The sequence below is a fragment of the Candoia aspera genome, chromosome 10, assembly GCF_035149785.1.
Source record: "Candoia aspera isolate rCanAsp1 chromosome 10, rCanAsp1.hap2, whole genome shotgun sequence".
NCBI classification, from domain to species: Eukaryota; Metazoa; Chordata; class Lepidosauria; order Squamata; family Boidae; genus Candoia; species Candoia aspera.
The window spans coordinates 18,753,032-18,772,366 of record NC_086162.1 but is presented as its reverse complement, the minus strand read 5'-3'; the positions used below and the strand labels follow the sequence as shown (position 1 = coordinate 18,772,366).

The 19,335-nt window shown below is 40.7% G+C and overlaps 1 protein-coding gene across 4 annotated transcripts in view; it reads right to left on the bottom strand.

Moving 5' to 3' along the window:
* Window positions 1-3,719: 3,719 nt before the first annotated feature.
* Window positions 3,720-19,335, bottom strand: part of LOC134503251 (uncharacterized) — a 92,139-nt gene continuing 76,523 nt past the window's right edge. For 2 of the 4 annotated variants that reach the window (XR_010068520.1, XR_010068522.1), the window contains exons 3-5: window positions 6,185-6,211; window positions 5,661-5,717; window positions 3,720-3,887 (exon numbers count right to left, since the gene is read on the bottom strand). The gene's annotated coding sequence lies outside the window, so the exon portion shown is untranslated. The remainder of the gene's footprint in view (window positions 3,888-5,660; window positions 5,718-6,184; window positions 6,212-19,335) is intronic. The other 2 variants (XR_010068521.1, XR_010068519.1) reach the window with 2 other exon arrangements.

The window sequence follows — 19,335 nt, the reverse complement described above, 5'->3', positions numbered from 1 at the left end:
CCCATACAGACTACTGCACTGCGCTCTACGTGGGGCTACCCTTGAAGAGTATCCGGAAGCTACAGCTGGTGCAAAATGTTGGGTTTCCTAAGATCAGCACACATCAATCCTTTGCTCCGCGAGCTGCATTGCTTGCCAGTTTGCTTCCGGGTCCAATTCAAGGTGTTGGGTATCACCTTTAAAGCCCTACATGACACGGGTCCAGGTTACCTAAGGGACTGTCTCCTCCCCATCACATCAACCCGTCCCTCCCAGTCGTGCGGAGAGGGCACGCTACGGACCCCGTCTGCAAGAGAATTCCATCTGGTGGGGTCCAGGAGGTGGGCCTTCTCTGCAGCAGCCCCTGCCTTTCGGAATATCCTTCCCCCGGAAGTGAGATTGGCTCCCTCCCTCCTGGACTTTAGGAAACAGCTAAAGAGCTGGTTCTGTAATTATGCCTGGGGCGGGAGAGAGAGTAGCCATTTCTGGGGATGGTTAGTTTCTTAGAAGGACCCAGGTCTGCCTGCAAATCATAAAGAACTTCCAGCCATTGAAGTTTTTATTATATTTATTGTATTATGTATTATAGTGTTTTACAGTTTTATATTTTTATTTATGTTTATTGTAAACTGCCCAGAGTCCCTTTTGGGAGATGGACGGTGATAAATTTGATTAATCAATCAATCAATCAATATTAGGTGCATGGAGAGATAAAAAAATATATAGGCTGTTGTTTGGATTATACAGGTGGTCCTCGACCAGTGACCATTCGAAGTTACAACAGCCCTGAACGAGGAGACTGACAGCTGAAATGCCTGGTGTCTTCTTTCTGATCTCTTGGGCCAAACACTTTCCAGCACTCTGCACATGCACCAACACTTATAAAGTAGACCACATCAGGAAACTGATTCCACCCGAAGACTAGAATTGTACTTAAACAGAATCTTTTTTTTAATAAATTATATTGCTTTTTAATTAATAACAAAAAGAAAAAGAAAAACAAGACGCAAAACTAATAATAATGAAGATACATACATTATCAAGAAGGAAAAAACATTAAAAAGTGCTATTGCAAAAAAATGAAAAAATGCAACAAAGAAACTTGGCATAGTATATCATTATAACAATTACAAATCTCTCTCTATATATTTATCTAATGCAAATATTATTCAGGTAGGTGTTTGTGTGTGATACATTTATATGACTATTGTTTGTTTTTTACCTACTGTATTTGGTATAAAAGAGTCCCATATTTCATTATACTTGACCGTGCAAAGTCTGCATCTCTAGGCAATCTGCTCATAAGTGGCAAGCGCAATCAGGTCTTCGATCCATTGAATAAATGGGGCCATACATTTATCTTTCCAATGCTGCAATATCAGTCTTTTGGCCATAGTAAGGGCATGGAGAGTCCGTTTACATTGTCCAGTTGTCCAGTTCCATGTACTAGGTAAGTAGTTCAAAAGAATATTTCCCTCTGAAAATGTTAGGTTTTGTCGCACAATCTAATTTATAGAGTCCACTACTTTCTCCCAAAACTTAGTAAGTGTAGGGCATTGTACAACATATGCTCTAAGGAGGCACTGTTGTTATTACATCTCCAACAACATGCTGCTTTGGACAATCCTTTTCTATACAAACGTCGTGGAGTCCAGTACATTCTAAATATTGTTTTGTGTTGGATAAGTCATAGTTTAAGGTCCATTGACACTCTTGCGATAGAAGTTAAGACATTTTCCCATTGTCTAGGCAATGTAGGAACCTCTAATTCTTTATTCCACTCATCTCTTAACATCTGCATATTAAACTGATTTCTTGATAACAAATATCTATCAAAGCTAATCATAGGGGGGTCTTTTTAGTTCTAAAGCATTTAACAAGCTGTTCTTGTATCTCAGGTGTCTCAGAAGCAGAAAATGCTGCTGGTCCAAACAATGTTGTTAACAGAGAGCCAGTTGGGCCTAGTGGTTAAGGTGCAGGGCTAGAGACCAGCAGCCTGTGAATCCTAGTCCCGCTTTAGGCACAAAAGCCAGCTGGGTGACCTTGGGCCAGTCCCTCCCTCTCAGCCCAACCCACCTCACAGGGTTGTTGTTGTGGGGAAAATAGGAGGAGGAAGGAGTACTGGTATATTCCCCGCCTTGAGTTTTTTATAAAACTAATAAAGGTGGGATAAAAATTAAATAAATATACGTAGCAGCTGTAAATATTGCCATTGGGATACATCCGATAGATGATATTTATCTCTTCACACAGCATATGTTAAAAATTCATCTTCATCATCTATCAGTTGGTCCAAAGTCAGTATCCCTGCTTCCATCCAACTTTTCCACATCACCGTCTTTTCCCCAATTTTTAATGTTGGGTTTCTCCATAAAGTCAATTTAGCATGGGAAAAAGGATCAAGTCTTTTTTCATTATTATTAAACATTACATTCCATAGCTTTCTGACACAATCATTTACAGTGAGATTAGCGTTCTGTTGTATTTAGATCCTAATATTGTCCATCCAACCAAAGGTGCCATATATGTATATTCCAATGCTGCCCAAATTGGAAAATTAGCATCAGTTGTGGGCTTCCCGTGCTTAATACTTGACAATAGGTAAGCTTGATGATATAGCTCCAGACTTGGAACACCAAATCCTCCTTCATTATTTGGTAATTGCATTTTCTGTGAAAATATTCTCAGAAGTGAAGAACCCCATAAAAAACTCCCAAAGAATTTATTTTCTGAGAATATTTTCCAGATATTTGAAAAGGAATTCCTCTCAGAATATAAATTAGTCTGGGAATAAGATGCATCCTGAGAGTATTCACCTTTTCCCAAAGGATGAGGTTTAAGGACTCCCGTCTATCCATATCTAAAGAAACCTCTTGACATATTTTATCCATATTAGGTGGAACTGAGTTATATCTTTTGGTATGCACATACCTAAGTATTTTAATGGATTTGGTACAAATACGGAATCGCTATTCCTTAAATAGATGGGTAACTAAATTTTTACCTACTGGCATCAGTTCCATTTTACTAAAGGCATCTGTCATTTGCATCAACACTGGAACAGCAGTATGAGCTTTAGTAATAAACAAAGGAATATAATCTGCAAATAAAGCCAATTCAACTGAATTATCTAATACTCCGTAAATCTCCCTATGTTGTCTAATAGCACAAGCCAAGGGTTCCATGCAAATATTGAAAAGCAAGGGTAAAAGCGGACATCTTTGTCTGGTTCCTCTAAATAATGGGAAAGTAGCAGAAAGAATACCATTAATCTTAACTTTAGATGTGGGTGACTCATCTTAATCCATTTTATAAATTTCAAAGGAAATCCAAACCTGTTTACAACAGCAAACACGTACTGTCTACATAGTTTCTCAAAGCTTTTTCTGCATATAAAGGTACAGTTTCAAATTTGCCTTTATTTTTATTCAAATCTATTAAGTCTACAACTAACCTAATGTTGTCTGCTGCTTACCTAGTTCTTATAAACCCTGCCTGATCACTAAGGAATGGTATCACTTGCTGTAATCTATTTGCTATTTGCTGAGCCAACCATTTTCTCCCCCCTCTAACCCAACCGAGGCCTAGGAGTTCCCCAAATCTTTGATGGATGGCTTTGTGCCCAGCTCTTTTGGGAAGAAAGCTATGGGTTTAGCTTTTGGATTGATCCACAGGACCCTTTCAGTCCACTGGGTTGTAGATGGATTAAGGAGGTAACAAAGTTCACTCTGAGACACAACTGTTCTGCAAGGTCATGTTCCTTTATTTGCAAGAAGAAAGCTTTTGTATAGTCAGTATCAGGGAAAGGTTCAACAGCAAGTAAAAAGAATCATTTGGGTCAGCAATGGTATCCTTGGTGAAATCTCTGAGCAGAGGGCATCTGGAACTCTGCTGGTAGGTTTTTATTACTGTAAAGAAGAAAATAAACATCCTTAACAATTTAAATATCATGAGGCTCTCAAGAAGAAATCCTCACCATCACTATCAAGAAGAAGATCTCTGCAGAAGGATTACTGGATTCATTTCTCCTTTATGGAGAAGGAATCACTTGGCAACATCTGGAGTATCTCATAGATAAGAATAAGAATATGGTGATTGTGCAGGTGGAAGGTCTTGAAGCTGTTGATGCCGGGGACACATGACCAAGGCTCTTGAGTCCATACCTGATTGGGAACTTCCCATTAGAAGCAGAATTCTAAATCAGGTAGACCCCAGATCTGCTTCAACAAGGAAGTTATGTTCTTCTGTGGTGTTTCCTGCTCCCCAGCCCTGGTGATATAAAATGAACTTCTTCCTTTTAGGCAACATCAGCTGCCTAAGGTATGATTGATTTTCTTTTTTCTTTTTTATCTGTTCAATCATGTCCGATTCTCGGAGACTGCCTGGACAAGCCCCTGTACTTTCCTTGGCAAGATTTTTGAAAGTGGTTTGCCATTGCTTTCTTCCTAGGGCTGAGAGAGAGCGACTGGCCCAAGGTCACCCAGCTATCTTTGTGCCTAAGGCAGGACTAGAACTAACGGTCTCCCGGTTTCTAGCCCAGTGCCTTAACCACTTCACCAAACTGGCTCTCTCAGAATTATACAAGCTTACCAAAACATTGATGATACAAGAGCACTGAAGTGAGAGACCTACAAGTGTTCCTTGTAGTTTGACCCAGTGGTCATGTGATCATTTTTTGCAAATTTCATAGCCAGATTCCAACAAGCAAAGGCAATGGGGAAGCCGGCAGGAGGCAGCAAATGGTGATCACATGATGTTGCGCCTATCCACCGTGTGGGGTTCACTTCATGAGGGAACTTCTGCAACTGCCATTGTAATTTGAAATGGTGACATGATGTCATGCTTTATGACTGTGTTGCTTAGCAAGAGAGTTTCCAGTTACCAGTTACCATCTGTAAGCAAGGACTACGGTTTATTCTTTGGAAGTGTGTTCTGCAAACATAGTTATTATTATATATTATATATATTATATGGGAACATAGACCTTGGTTTTCTTAACTGAGATTTAACATGCTCTGTAAACCAAGCCAGTTTTCTATCTGAGACCAGTCTGGTGTAGGAAAGGAGGGGAAAGTGTGCTTAGTGAGTATTTAGTGAATAAAATATGTCCTAGAAGTAGTAAAAGAAATTTTCAAACAATTATAGACACGTTACTATAGAGGGCATGATTGGGTGACAGGGGAATGCTTTTCTTTGAAACACAACATGGTCTCTTAACCATTCACACTCTACTGACCACAAGGAGGAGCGGGATATACTGTAGACAAAGCCTTGGGTCCCTCTGAGTTCTTTCCCTGTTTCTCTCTTACCCTGCCTAGACTTCATTAATGTGATGGCCAATCTGAGAGTCTCTTCCTTCCTGCCTTTGTCCCTGAGGCAAGCACAAATAGGCACACCTTCCTCTCAAATCTTCTTGCTCAGATGAAGCTAAAGCTACCAGGTCATAATTTGTGGCGGTCGTAATTTCAGGCCCTGTCAGAAATCAACTTTGGGGTACCATCGCAACTCCAAACGGCCTTTAAGCCGCTGGTCGCTAAGTGGAGACTACCGGTACCAGCATTTCTTCCTCCTTCCTATAAATAAACCATCCTATTAAAATTACAAACATTGTCTTTTTACGCTTTGACAGGTTGGATCCCACACCCTCTCTAGGAAAAAGAAATGCATTTTCCAACACTTACCCCCTTGTTATTGAAGCTGTTGGGCCCAAACTGGTTGCTATCAAACTTTCCACTATTCTGAAAATAGAACAGAAGAGGACATGTTAGTGATTCATCTTTCCAGGGGTCAGCAGTCTTTGAGAAACCACTGTAGACCGGCTTTGAGGAATATCCACTTTATTTATACAGACATTTCGGGAGAGAGGAGCAAGGAGGAATAGGGCCATCCCTTGGTACCTTTGAGAACTGGCAAAATAGAGGCACCCAGAAGGACTTATTCTAGATGCTGGTTCTGCCCTCCCCACCCAGTTAAGAGTGGGCAGTTCAGATGCCATTTTAGCATGTAGACTCAAGTGAGCATCTTGCAACTTTGAACTCCATGTTGTCCCCTCTTGCTACTTTCTCTCCAAGGAAAGTTTCACTCAGGAGGAACAGACATGTCATCTCCCGTATTCTCAAAACGTTGAACGTTTTTGGAATCCTAGCAGTGAATTTTAACTTCTGCTCAAACTAGTCAGAGCATCTGTACATTTGTGCATACATACCCCTCCAAAAGCTCCAGAATTAATGTTCTGAAATATAAAATGGAAAGAACACAAAGTGAAATTAAGATCAACCCTAGAAGTTCAATCTTATGTCAGCGAACAGTGGTCCCAATGTCTCTTGAATCTTTCAAAGCTGTGATGGCTTTATGTCTTGAATAAAGTTAGGGGAACAACAAAAGGGGAAAATGCATATTTGAATTTTTGAAGTAAAACTGCAACAACAAGAACAACAACAACAACAAGTGAGATTGGTTATTTGGGACTAAATCTAAACATATTGTGGTTAATTGTCCGAGTTGATTCACCCAGTTTTACTGTTCAGATGACATCATTCTCCCTAATCACTCAGTTAAGCACGTCCTGCGAATGAGTTTTTCAGTCTTTGATCGAAGGATTTTTGCCTGGTCTTTTTGAGGAAGAAGGAACTGGTTTAGCTTTTGGATTAATCAAAACTGAGGAAATATACTTAAGGCTTTTTACTCAGATTTTTGAAAATGTTTTTACCTCCTACAGAGGAATGAATAAGACAAATTAGCTCCAGGCATAGGGACTGGAAACCTCTTATGGACTATTTGCGTAAAAATGAAAAAAATGAACTTGTGATTCATGGTTTTGATGATTCAATAGTATAGATTATAGAAAGAAGAGTATTATGATGTAACTTTAGAGAGAGGAATTAAAATATGTTTGTAGTTATAACTGTTGTGAAGAGTATCGGAAGCCACTGCTCTGTATCTTTTTTCTTTCCCTCCTATTTTTCTTTAACTTTTTTCTTTTCTTGCACTTTTTGCTTTCCCTTTGACTTATTTCTCTTTCTCATTTCTTTTTCCTTTATATTAGTTTGTATTAATTTTTATCTTCTGTTTTAAAAAGATGTAATAAAAATTAGATATAGATATATAAAAATTAGATCCAAGGATAAAAGTATTCTCCATACTTACTCCATTTACATAGTCCCTGGCTTGTCTGCCTGCATTCTGCAAAGTAGAATAAACAGAGTTTTTATTTTCTTTCCCTGAAGAATTGGAAAAAGCATGAAAAAGTTCTTCATGTTTCATGAATATTGGAAAACTTGACAGACATAAGAAGTGACATAAGAGGTTGAGCAGGATCCTGCCTGGTTAATCTTTGAAGGGAGACCACCAGGGTCTATAGCCAGACTGGGAAACTAAAACCAGCCCAGAAGAAGGCACTGATAAATCATTTCTATAACACATACATTTTTAGATATCTATTTCTCCTAACTATGTATGAATGCAGTTCTTCTAATAAACATATTAGTTTCACAATCAATTCCCCAAATGTTTGTGTGCATTTCAGATGCTCATTTTTATACATTTCAAGGGAAACTACACTGGCAAAACTGAGAAAAAGGAAAAATAGAAAGTAAATGGACTCCAGGTATTTGTTCAGAAATTGTGGATTCAGTTAATTTTCATTAAAATTCTGAGAGATTTTTGCTCATCACCCCTAGGTTAAAGTGTGTGATTTGCATACAGAGAGAAACCCACTATTTCTTAATATTTCCTATGAAAAACGGGTTAAATATCAAGAAAGGAGAAGGAGCCAATCAGGAATGTTGCTGCACAGCTAGATAAACAAACATCTAAGCCAGAGCAAGGATCATTAGTTGGGTCACTGTCAGACATCTTCCAGAGCACAATTTATTTATTTGTTTAAAATATTTATGTGACCACCCATCATAAAACCAGGACTCTGGGCAGCTCACAATCATAATATAAAAACAATATCATAGGAATAGAAAAAAGAAAAGCAAAAGAACAATGAAAACAGAAAGAGAAAATCCAATGCTGTGACGGATGGGCTACTCGAATCTATGCAGGACCCCTGGCCCTTCTCATCCTTCTTCTTTCTCCCTCTTCTTGCAGTAGTTAACTATTCCTCTCTCCTTCCCAAGTATGTCAACAAACTGAGAAGGATTAAGGGGGATGCCATCTTGTGGCTCACCTTCTCTGGCCATTGAAGTAGACAGTCATGGAATCATAGGGGATTCAGGGCAATTACCTTGGGCTTCGCTTAGTATCATAAATAAGAACACTTCAAAACCTGAAGTAGGCTTTAATCTCATCACATATGAGGGATCCTTCTATGATCCTCTATTAGCTCCTGCAAACTTCTAGGAAAGGAGCAGATTATGACTAGTCTGTCTCCATGCTGCAAAGTCTTAGAAACAGTGGCACTCAGTAGAGTTGACTGTGAATGCGGGAACCTCACTCCTGGAATATTTAATGTCAGATCAATGAAGGTACAGCTCCAAAGACCTGTGTCATGTCCCCCGTTGCGATGTATACATACATCACAATGGGGAACATGCCTTTCCGGAGAAGGGGAGTGGGGAGGAAGGAATCAGTGCTAATCCTATAAGTACTGAAAGACAATACAGCTAAAGGACAAAGGAGCCATACCTTTGCCCTGATCCGGGAAGTCATCAACCTATCTCCCTGACATCTCTGCATTGCCACGGCAGACACACCTGCTCCGGACACGGGAAGAGGACAGAGGTAATCAGTGCTAATCCCCCTGATCGCCCATCGAGACTCCAGGATCGCCCCCTGATCGCCAATCGAGACTCCGGGATCGCCGTCGGTCAGGACTTTGGGACAATGGGGGGTGGGGAGGGGTCAGGTCCACACTGCGGGTATTTACTGGCTACCTCGCACACCATGTGCTCATTCCCGTCTTTCTCTGTGTCTGCAATCTACTCTAAATAAACCAGATATCCTTAGCCCTGGCTGGTGAGTCTGTTTTTTTTTTTAGAATAAGGCAACCATCACAACCTGACTTCTTCAATGTAGGTGTCAATATCGATAACACTCAGTAGACCACAGTTACAGAAAGAGCAGATGAGCAGTTCCTTTCTTGGCTGTTTTATTTCTATATGATATGCACGTGATTTCAAGGCTGCCAGCATGTCTAAGTATCCTCCCTGTTCTTGTGCCACATTCCATATACTACTCTCTCTGCCATGAAACGCATTGCTCACAAATTTCTCCAAAAGTGTCAACTAGTTCAGCCAATGGACCAAGGTCAACGTTTATGCGGATGGTAGATCTAAATCCCCATCACATGCATACGATCCCTTCTGCTCTTCAGTCAGCCAAGTCCCTCCTTACCGCAGGTGCAGCACTGGTGCCTCCCAAGGTGAGCAGGCAGAGGGCCAGGAAAATAGCCACCACCTTGACTTGCATCTTTGTGTTCCTTCTGTCTCTCTTTCCCTCTGAAGCAGGGTTGGGGATATGGCCACCTGAAGCCTCTACTTATACTGGAAGTTATTGTGGGCAGAGCCCACTTTGGTAAACAGTCAATTCCTGGTAATCTCAAGCAATCTGCTTTGGTGAGCCCAACCCAGTGATTGATACACAGAAGGACCAAGCCCTTTCTCCCTTTCTTTTCCATCGAAAGACCAAGATACACAAATACTTTTTACCTTATCGCTGACCACACACCCCTTTCCCCTTCATTTATGACCCTGGATTTCTTCCCTAATCACATTTCTACCCTCAGATTATTATGTGTTTCCTGGAGAAACATTAATTTTCAAAGAAATATTAACACATTAAACATTCTGTTCTTGTTCCTGTTCATGAAACAGTAAGGCTGCTGTCATGTTCACCGTTTCAATGTGCATTGTACATCGTAATGTTTTGCATGTCAAGTTAAGTGCTGGACGCGTGTTCTGTTTGGGAGGCGTCTGCAAACTCCTTCTCCTGGGTTTGTTATCTATCTTCAGGAGAGTGGAATGTGTTTGGGTTATCTACTGTGTTCCAGGTTTTCTTCCCAGGAGATCAGAAGAACTCGTTACCAGCACCTGGGGTGGGGAATTTGAAACGGTTGGGAGAGGGGAGGGATTACGTTTGCGCCGAGGGTTTTTAGTTTGTATTTGGCGTGCTGTTCTTCATTCTCAGCTTTCTCTGTATTTACATGCTATTCTTTAATAAACCAGATATTCTTAAGCTTTGACTTGTGAGTCTGAGTCTGTTAGGATAGGTAATCATTACATAAAGCTGAGAAACTAAACGTTTAACCATTAGCCCTGTTCCAGATCTGATCTGTGAGGGAGGAGAGCTAGTGATGACAGAACCTAAATCCAGGAACAGTGTAAGCAAAGAAACGAGTGACAGGTGCCTGATTCCATGGTTAGGAAACCCAACAGGAACCCGACTCCAGAACCATATGGGGTCCAGGAGGGTTCGAGTTCCAGCTCTGAGGAAGAGGAGGTTGGAGAAGGAAGGGCACCAAAAACCACCGGAGAGTCGCCAGGCGAGCTAATCACCTGGGATGAGGCACAGGGACCACTACCAGGGACGTCTAGGATGTCCTGGAAGCAGCGGTACCCATTATCCCCCACCATCGTAAGGACAGAGGGGAGGCAGCAGGTCGGAACATGACCTTGCAGAACAGTTGTGCCTCAGAGTGAACTTTGTTACCTCCTTAATCCATCTGCAACCCAGTGTGGCCAGGCGAGCTAATCACCTGGGATGAGACACACCTGGGATGAGGCACTGCTTATTAATAGATGATATTTAAATTGTTAACAATGTTTATTTTCTTCTTTACAGTAAAAACAAGAAAAATCCTACCAGCAGAGTTCCAGATGCCCTCTGCTCAGAGATTTCACCAAGGATACCATTGCTGACTCAAATGGTTCTTTTTACTTGCTGTTGAACCTTTCCCTGATACTGACTATACAAGAGCTTTCTTCTTGCAAATAAAGGAACATGACCTTGCAGAACAGTTGTGTCTCAGAGTGAACTTTGTTACCTCCTTAATCCATCTACAACCCAGTGGATTGAAAGGGTCCTGTGGATCAATCCAAAAGCTAAACCCATAGCTTTCTTCCCAAAAGAATTGGGCACAAAGCCATCCATCAAAGATTTGGGGAACTCCTAGGCCTCGGTTGGGTTAGAGGGGGGAGAAAATGGTTGGCTCAGCAAATAGCAAATAGATTACAGCAAGTGATACCATTCCTTAGTGATCAGGCAGGGTTTATAAGAACTAGGTAAGCAGCAGACAACATTAGGTTAGTTGTAGACTTAATAGATTTGAATAAAAATAAAGGCAAATTTGAAACTGTACCTTTATATGCAGAAAAAGCTTTGAGAAACTATGTAGACAGTACGTGTTTGCTGTTGTAAACAGGTTTGGATTTCCTTTGAAATTTATAAAATGGATTAAGATGAGTCACCCACATCTAAAGTTAAGATTAATGGTATTCTTTCTGCTACTTTCCCATTATTTAGAGGAACCAGACAAAGATGTCCGCTTTTACCCTTGCTTTTCAATATTTGCATGGAACCCTTGGCTTGTGCTATTAGACAACATAGGGAGATTTACGGAGTATTAGATAATTCAGTTGAATTGGCTTTATTTGCAGATTATATTCCTTTGTTTATTACTAAAGCTCATACTGCTGTTCCAGTGTTGATGCAAATGACAGATGCCTTTAGTAAAATGGAACTGATGCCAGTAGGTAAAAATTTAGTTACCCATCTATTTAAGGAATAGCGATTCCGTATTTGTACCAAATCCATTAAAATACTTAGGTATGTGCATACCAAAAGATATAACTCAGTTCCACCTAATATGGATAAAATATGTCAAGAGGTTTCTTTAGATATGGATAGACGGGAGTCCTTAAACCTCATCCTTTGGGAAAAGGTGAATACTCTCAGGATGCATCTTATTCCCAGACTAATTTATATTCTGAGAGGAATTCCTTTTCAAATATCTGGAAAATATTCTCAGAAAATAAATTCTTTGGGAGTTTTTTATGGGGTTCTTCACTTCTGAGAATATTTTCACAGAAAATGCAATTACCAAATAATGAAGGAGGATTTGGTTTTCCAAGTCTGGAGCTATATCATCAAGCTTACCTATTGTCAAGTATTAAGCACGGGAAGCCCACAACTGATGCTAATTTTCCAATTTGGGCAGCATTGGAATATACATATATGGCACCTTTGGTTGGATGGACAATATTAGGATCTAAATACAACAGAACGCTAATCTCACTGTAAATGATTGTGTCAGAAAGCTATGGAATGTAATGTTTAATAATAATGAAAAAAGACTTGATCCTTTTTCCCATGCTAAATTGACTTTATGGAGAAACCCAACATTAAAAATTGGGGAAAAGACGGTGATGTGGAAAAGTTGGATGGAAGCAGGGATACTGACTTTGGACCAACTGATAGATGATGAAGATGAATTTTTAACATATGCTGTGTGAAGAGATAAATATCATCTATCGGATGTATCCCAATGGCAATATTTACAGCTGCTACGTATATTTATTTAATTTTTATCCCGCCTTTATTAGTTTTATAAAAAACTCAAGGCGGGGAATATACCAGTACTCCTTCCTCCTCCTATTTTCCCCACAACAACAACCCTGTGAGGTGGGTTGGGCTGAGAGGGAGGGACTGGCCCAAGGTCACCCAGCCAGCTTTCGTGCCTAAGGCGGGACTAGAATTCACAGTCTCCTGGTCTCTAGCCCTGCACCTTAACCACTAGGCCCAACTGGCTCTCTGTTAACAACATTGTTTGGACCAGCAGCATTTTCTGCTTCTGAGACACCTGAGATACAAGAACAGCTTGTTAAATGCTTTAGAACTAAAAAGACCCCCCTACGATTAGCTTGTATAGATATTTGTTATCAAGAAATCAGTTTAATATGCAGATGTTAAGAGATGAGTGGAATAAAGAATTAGAGGTTCCTACATTGCCTAGACAATGGGAAAATGTCTTAACTTCTATCGCAAGAGTGTCAATGGACCTTAAACTATGACTTATCCAACACAAAACAATATTTAGAATGTACTGGACTCCACGACGTTTGTATAGAAAAGGATTGTCCAAAGCAGCATGTTGTTGGAGATGTAATAACAACAGTGCCTCCTTAGAGCATATGTTGTACAATGCCCTACACTTACTAACATTTTCAGAGGGAAATATTCTTTTGAACTACTTACCTAGTACATGGAACTGGACAACTGGACAATGTAAACGGACTCTCCATGCCCTTACTATGGCCAAAAGACTGATATTGCAGCATTGGAAAGATAAATGTATGGCCCCATTTATTCAATGGATTGAAGACCTGATTGCGCTTGCCACTTATGAGCAGATTGCCTAGAGATGCAGACTTTGCACGGTCAAGTATAATGAAATATGGGACTCTTTTATACCAAATACAGTAGGTAAAAAACAAACAATAGTCATATAAATGTATCACACACACACACCTACCTGAATAATATTTGCATTAGATAAATATATAGAGAGAGATTTGTAATTGTTATAATGATATACTATGCCAAGTTTCTTTGTTGCATTTTTTCATTTTTTTGCAATAGCACTTTTTAATGTTTTTTCCTTCTTCGTAATGTATGTATCTTCATTATTATTAGTTTTGCGTCTTGTTTTTCTTTTCCTTTTTGTTATTAATTAAAAAGCAATAAAATTTATTAAAAAAAAGATTCTGTTTAAGCACAACTCTAGTCTTCGGGTGGAATCAGTTTCCTGATGTGGTCTACTTTATAAGTGTTGGTGCATGTGCAGAGTGCTGGAAAGTGTTTGGCCCAAGAGATCAGAAAGAAGACACCAGGCATTTCAGCACAAATAGTTGTATTCAGACAAACAGCGAACATAAAGAGTTTCTCATGCAGATCCCTGGATGGGGTTCAAAAGCTTCTTAAATACAAAAAGGCATATTTACAAGCTCAGACACATGTGCAAGCACACGTGCTCACACAGAGCAAAAGAGAGGCTGCTGGATTCAAAAAACAGAAGAAGCAAAAGGAAATGGGGGGGGGAGCAAGAGGCAAAAGGCAGTTTTCTTATATCATCATTGAATACTTAAACCTTGTTACATTTTAACCTGAGAAAAATGATACCTGACCTTCTGCTGACACTTAAGAAACAATCTATTACCATGATACCATGGTGTTTCTGTGTCTTATTCCCAAGCAGAACAACAAATAACAACAATAAGGCTGATAGAAATGTTAAAGAAAAGGAGGGGAAATGGAGATAAATGGAAGAAAACTTCCTTAAAAATAGCAAACACAGATTCCCCCCACCCCCTCAATTACAATTAAATTCCTTCTTTCCTTCATCAATATAAAATTTAGCAATAGCAGGAAACAAGCAAAGCAATTTACCTGCACTGCTGGTTTTCTAGATGCTTGGCTCAAGAATATGTAGATTTTCTCTGTGTTGAGAATGAAATGCCCAGCTTAAACCAATAACAAACCTTACTTTCTCACATTCTTTCTCATTGTCTTTGCTGCTTGGCGAGTCTCAAACTAGAGAGAAAAGAGGATTCAATTTAATTTAATCTGGAAATGATTTTTGGATTAGAACCCTCATAATGGGCTTGAACAGCATCCAAAATTTGGGATTCCCTTAACATGGAGCCTCTAATTGTTTGGACACAAATTACTGTAGTTCTTAATCTTATTTTACAATTTCTACTGTCTTGACTATTGCTCTTGATATTTATACATTACTTGGATTTAGAAAATATTGGCTGCTTTTAAAGTGATATAGCGTCATCTTAAACTGATCAATGAGACATAAAAAATTTAACCTAATTCTATGATGCTTGTAAACTCCTTGTTTATCTACTTTGTGCCTCATTTTTGCCTCCCACTTTTTTGTTTTTGGTGGGGGTCTGTTTTATTTGGTTTTTGGTGGGTCTTTCCTTCTTTCTAGACTCCCTGTAGCAGCCTTTCCTAAATTTGGACCCGGGAGGAACCCTTGAAGTATTTTTCTAGGGAACCTCTGCACATTCAGACTCAAACATAGTCCAGAGGTTACAAAATTATTACATTTGTTTCATGGGTAGGATTGTATATCTGCATTAACAGTGTTCTTAAACTAAAAATAAAAAAATGAAACTTATGTTTTTAATGTGAACTTGCCCAAAATTCATATAATTTTTAAAATAAATTATGATCTCCCAGGGAACCCCTAGTGACCTCTTGCAGGAACCGAAGTTTCCATGGAACCCTGGTTGAGAGACCCTGCTCTGTAGTATCTTTGTGAAAGGTGAAAGGTCCCCTATACAAGCTCTGAGTCATGTTTGACCCTTTCAGGGGATGCTGCTTCTTGGCAGAGTGCTAGAAAGCATTTGGCCCAGGAGAGATCAGAAAAATCATACACCAGGCATTTCTATAAAAATAATTTTATTTACAGAAAACAAACATATTTAAAGGCTTTTTGCTGTGAGGAGAGATTTCTCTCAGCTGCATACTCTCTGCAAACCTACACAGAAGGGAAACTGAAACTAGAACAAGTCCAGGCAAGTTCTTCCCTTAGGCAATGCAACCATTAACACGTGAAAAGGGGACAATTAAATTCAACCTCTTCACCCGGCCAAAATGATTAGTTACAATAGTAACCTTAATCTGTAGTAGAAGACAATATATTAACACTGCTTTCACGATGTTTACTTGGCAGACTATAGCAGAGTGGTTTGCCATTGTCTTCCCCAGTCATCACCTTCCCCAGCAAGCTGAGTACTCACTTTACCAACCTCAAAAGGATGGAAGGAGCATTGACCTGAGCCAGCTACCTGAGGATCCAGCTTCCACTGGGATTGAACTCGTGTCATGGGGAGAGTTTCGGTTGCAAAACTGCCACCTACCAGTCTGCACCACATGAGGCATCAAAATCAGTATCTTTGTAGTATATACTTATATGGCTGACCTGTTCAACCATGAGTCAGGGTGGCATGCACAGAATTAAAAAACAAACTACAATAAAGCAATAATCCATATAACAAAGTACCAGAACCAAGAAAAATAGCATGATTATTCTGGAGAGAATAAAGAGTGAAAGAGCTACTTTGTTCTAGCACTCCAGCAAGGTCTTTCTCCCTTCCAGGTTCCCAATTAATTTTGTTGACATTCAGACTAACATTGCCCAAGACATTCTCCTGAAAGTTTCTTCCCCCACCTCCCATCAGTTTTTATCTTCAGGTGGTTCCCTTGAATTCCTGCTGGGTCCTTGCCAATGTGTGCTAATCAACCTCCCTCCCAGCTTAAGTAAATAAAGGGAACCACAAGTAAATAAAGAACCATCCCATAGAAGCATATGCAAAGCAGACAAGGCAGAAGGATATTTAACCCATGGCAAACAACAAAGTACACGTCTACAAAATTCCTAACCTGATGGTGTTACAGAATATATTAATGAAGCATCTCCAACTCCAAAACCAAACGTGGAGAACTCCCACAATGCAACATGCCAAGCTGAAGCTAGACATATTGGTCACCGGTGACACCCTCAGTCCTTTAGTTGCTAAATCAGTATTCCTTACCCAAGCCACTTAAGGAATGTGAAGGAATCTTTATTAGAACTAGCAATCCATTGCACATTAAAGATTTGAGTGAGGAAAACCTGTGCAATCAACAGTTTAAATCAACAGGACATTCCACCACCACCACCCACCAGTGATTTGCAGGTTGCCACATTCTCTCTTTCCACCCCCTCTCTTCCCAGGTTGAATAATTTACTTTTATTACAGTGCCCTTTGATCTGTCTGAGGTGCTGAATTTCTCAGTGTAGCTTCCTGCTTGCATAACCTGCAGGCTTGCAAATTCACGAATGCTCCGCTGCCAGCACTTCACGCCTCTTGCCATTTTTACTTCAAAGTACAAACGCCTGCTCTTCAGCTTTGAAATGGAGATGAGCACCACCCCCTAGAGCCGAACACAACTGGGCTTAATGTCAAGGGAAACCTTTACCTTTACTACCACCCTACACTTCAAAGTGTTCCCCATGGCCCTGCTGGTCTCTGTGAGCTGGTCGGGTGGCCTTTCCTCACGCTGTGGCAGGATGACATCCTGGCATCACTGTTGGAAAGTAACCTTTGTTAAAGAAGAGGGCCAGTAGATTCTAGTATTTCAAAAATCTCACCTCCCTGAAAATCACCTTCCTTCCCCACTTCTCCAATGATATTTGGTAAATGTAGAATATCAATACATTTTATATTTATGTGTTCTGTTTCCCCCCTTCCTTTGTCCTCAACTTCAGCTTTGCTGGGAATCGATCATGAAATCTTTCTACTAAATTGGGGGCCACTACATGACTGCTGTCCACCCACTCACTCTGAGATTTGGGGAAATGTTTCTACTGAACTTACTGGAACTTCCCTCACTGTTGTCTGGAATCTAATATCTCTTGCACTTCAAAGTGCTGCTCTCCATTTACTAGTATTGGGGTCAGTGGAGCTTGGGGCTGCCGGCATTCTGAGTCCTTAACTGGTTTCAGGAGACTGGAGTGGAAATCAGGGTGGATTTTTCTCAGATTGTTTGGTAATTGCAGTTGCACCTTCTCATCATTAAAGTGATGGGAAAAGGTCCCACATACTTTGGACCTAGCTTTTTTGAAGGCTGCGAGGACTTTAAGAATTTGGTGGGTAAATATACTTTCTCCCCCATTTTAAATTCCCATTCTGGTGCTCTTTTTTGGTCAGCATACTTCTTGTAATCTTCCTTAGTGGTTTTCAATGCGCCCTCTATTACTAGCCACCCATCCGCTATGTGCTTCACCCACTCGTCTAAGGGGATGATTTTGGACTTGCCCTTTGGCAATTCTGGGAATGTCACAAAGTCCTGCCCGTTTACTACCTGAAAGGGGGAGAACCCTGTACCTTGGTGTACCAAATTTTTATAGGCTACTTCTGCAAACATGAATAGATCTACCCAGTCATCCTGTTGGTAGCTGATATAACATCTAAGGTACTGCTCCAGTACCTGGTTAGATCATTCACATTGGCCATTTGTGGCCGGATGATGACTGCAAATTAGTCCCTGCCCCACCCTAATCATCTTGAGGAAGGCCCCCAAAACTTTGAGGTGAATTGTATGCCCCAATCACTCACAATCCACTCAGGTGTTCCATGTAATCTATACTCATGTTGCGTGAACATTTTGGCTAGCTGCCTTGCCATTGCTATGCTAGTACAAGGGATGAAGTGAGCCTGTTTTGAAAATAGATCAGTTACTACCCAGATCATCATTTTCTTGCGGCTTTCAGGCAAATCCACTATGAAATCCATAGATATTTGCTTCCAAGGCTGTGTGGGGTTTGCTACATTCTGTAACAGCCCTCTGGGCTTCCCTCCCACTCTTTTGGCCATGGCACAAGTTGGGCAACCAGCTACATACTCCTCTGCATCTTTACGAAGGGTTGGCCACCAGAATTGCCACCTTAAGAGGTGTAAAGATTTTAGGAATCCAAAATGCTCAGCTGATTTCGCATCATGGCACCTCTCAAGTGTTTCCCTCCTCAGGGTTTCCGGAATGTACAGTTTCCACCAAAACTCTTGCCTCTCTGTCAGTTTGTCTTTGTTATCCAGCAATCATGAGTCAATCTTTAAAGTGGAGCACAATTCATCTTGAAAGTCCCTTTCTACCCTAAGTGTGGGCTTGTGCTTTTGGCTGCTAGTGACCACTGCCATCCCAGTCTGCCGGGTGGGGATGATGGCATCTACCACTTTTTCCCTTTGGCTATTGTGCTGTGGCAGCCGGGATAAAGTGTCAGCTAGGAAATTTCTTCCTCCAGGCAGGTTTCAAAGTGAAATTGAACATGCTGAGGAATTGTGCCCATCTAATCTGCTTGGGCTTCAGCAAAGGATCATTACCTTGTCGTGGTGCTGGAGCTTGAGCACCTCAATGATGCCATGAGCTAAACTGTGAAGGGCCACCCAAGACGGGAAGGTCATGACAGAGAGCTCAGACTAAATGCGATCCCTGAGGAAGGTAGTGGCAACCCACCCCAGGATTCTTGCCGTGAAAACTAAATGGATCAGTACAACCAGAGATATGTCGGTATACCATCGGAAGATGAGACCCCCAGGTCGGAAGATGGTCAAAATGCTACTGGGGAGGAACAGAGGATGAGCTCAACTAGCCCCAGACGTGATGACGCAGCTAGCTCAAAGCCGAAAGGATGGCTAGCGGCCGATGGTGCTGGTGGTGAACGGCAAATCCGATGTTCTAAGGATCAACACACCATTGGAACCTGGAATGTAAGATCTATGAACCAGGGCAAATTGGATGTGCTTATTGGTGAGATGTCAAGATTAAAGATAGACATTTTGGGCATCAGTGAACTGAAGT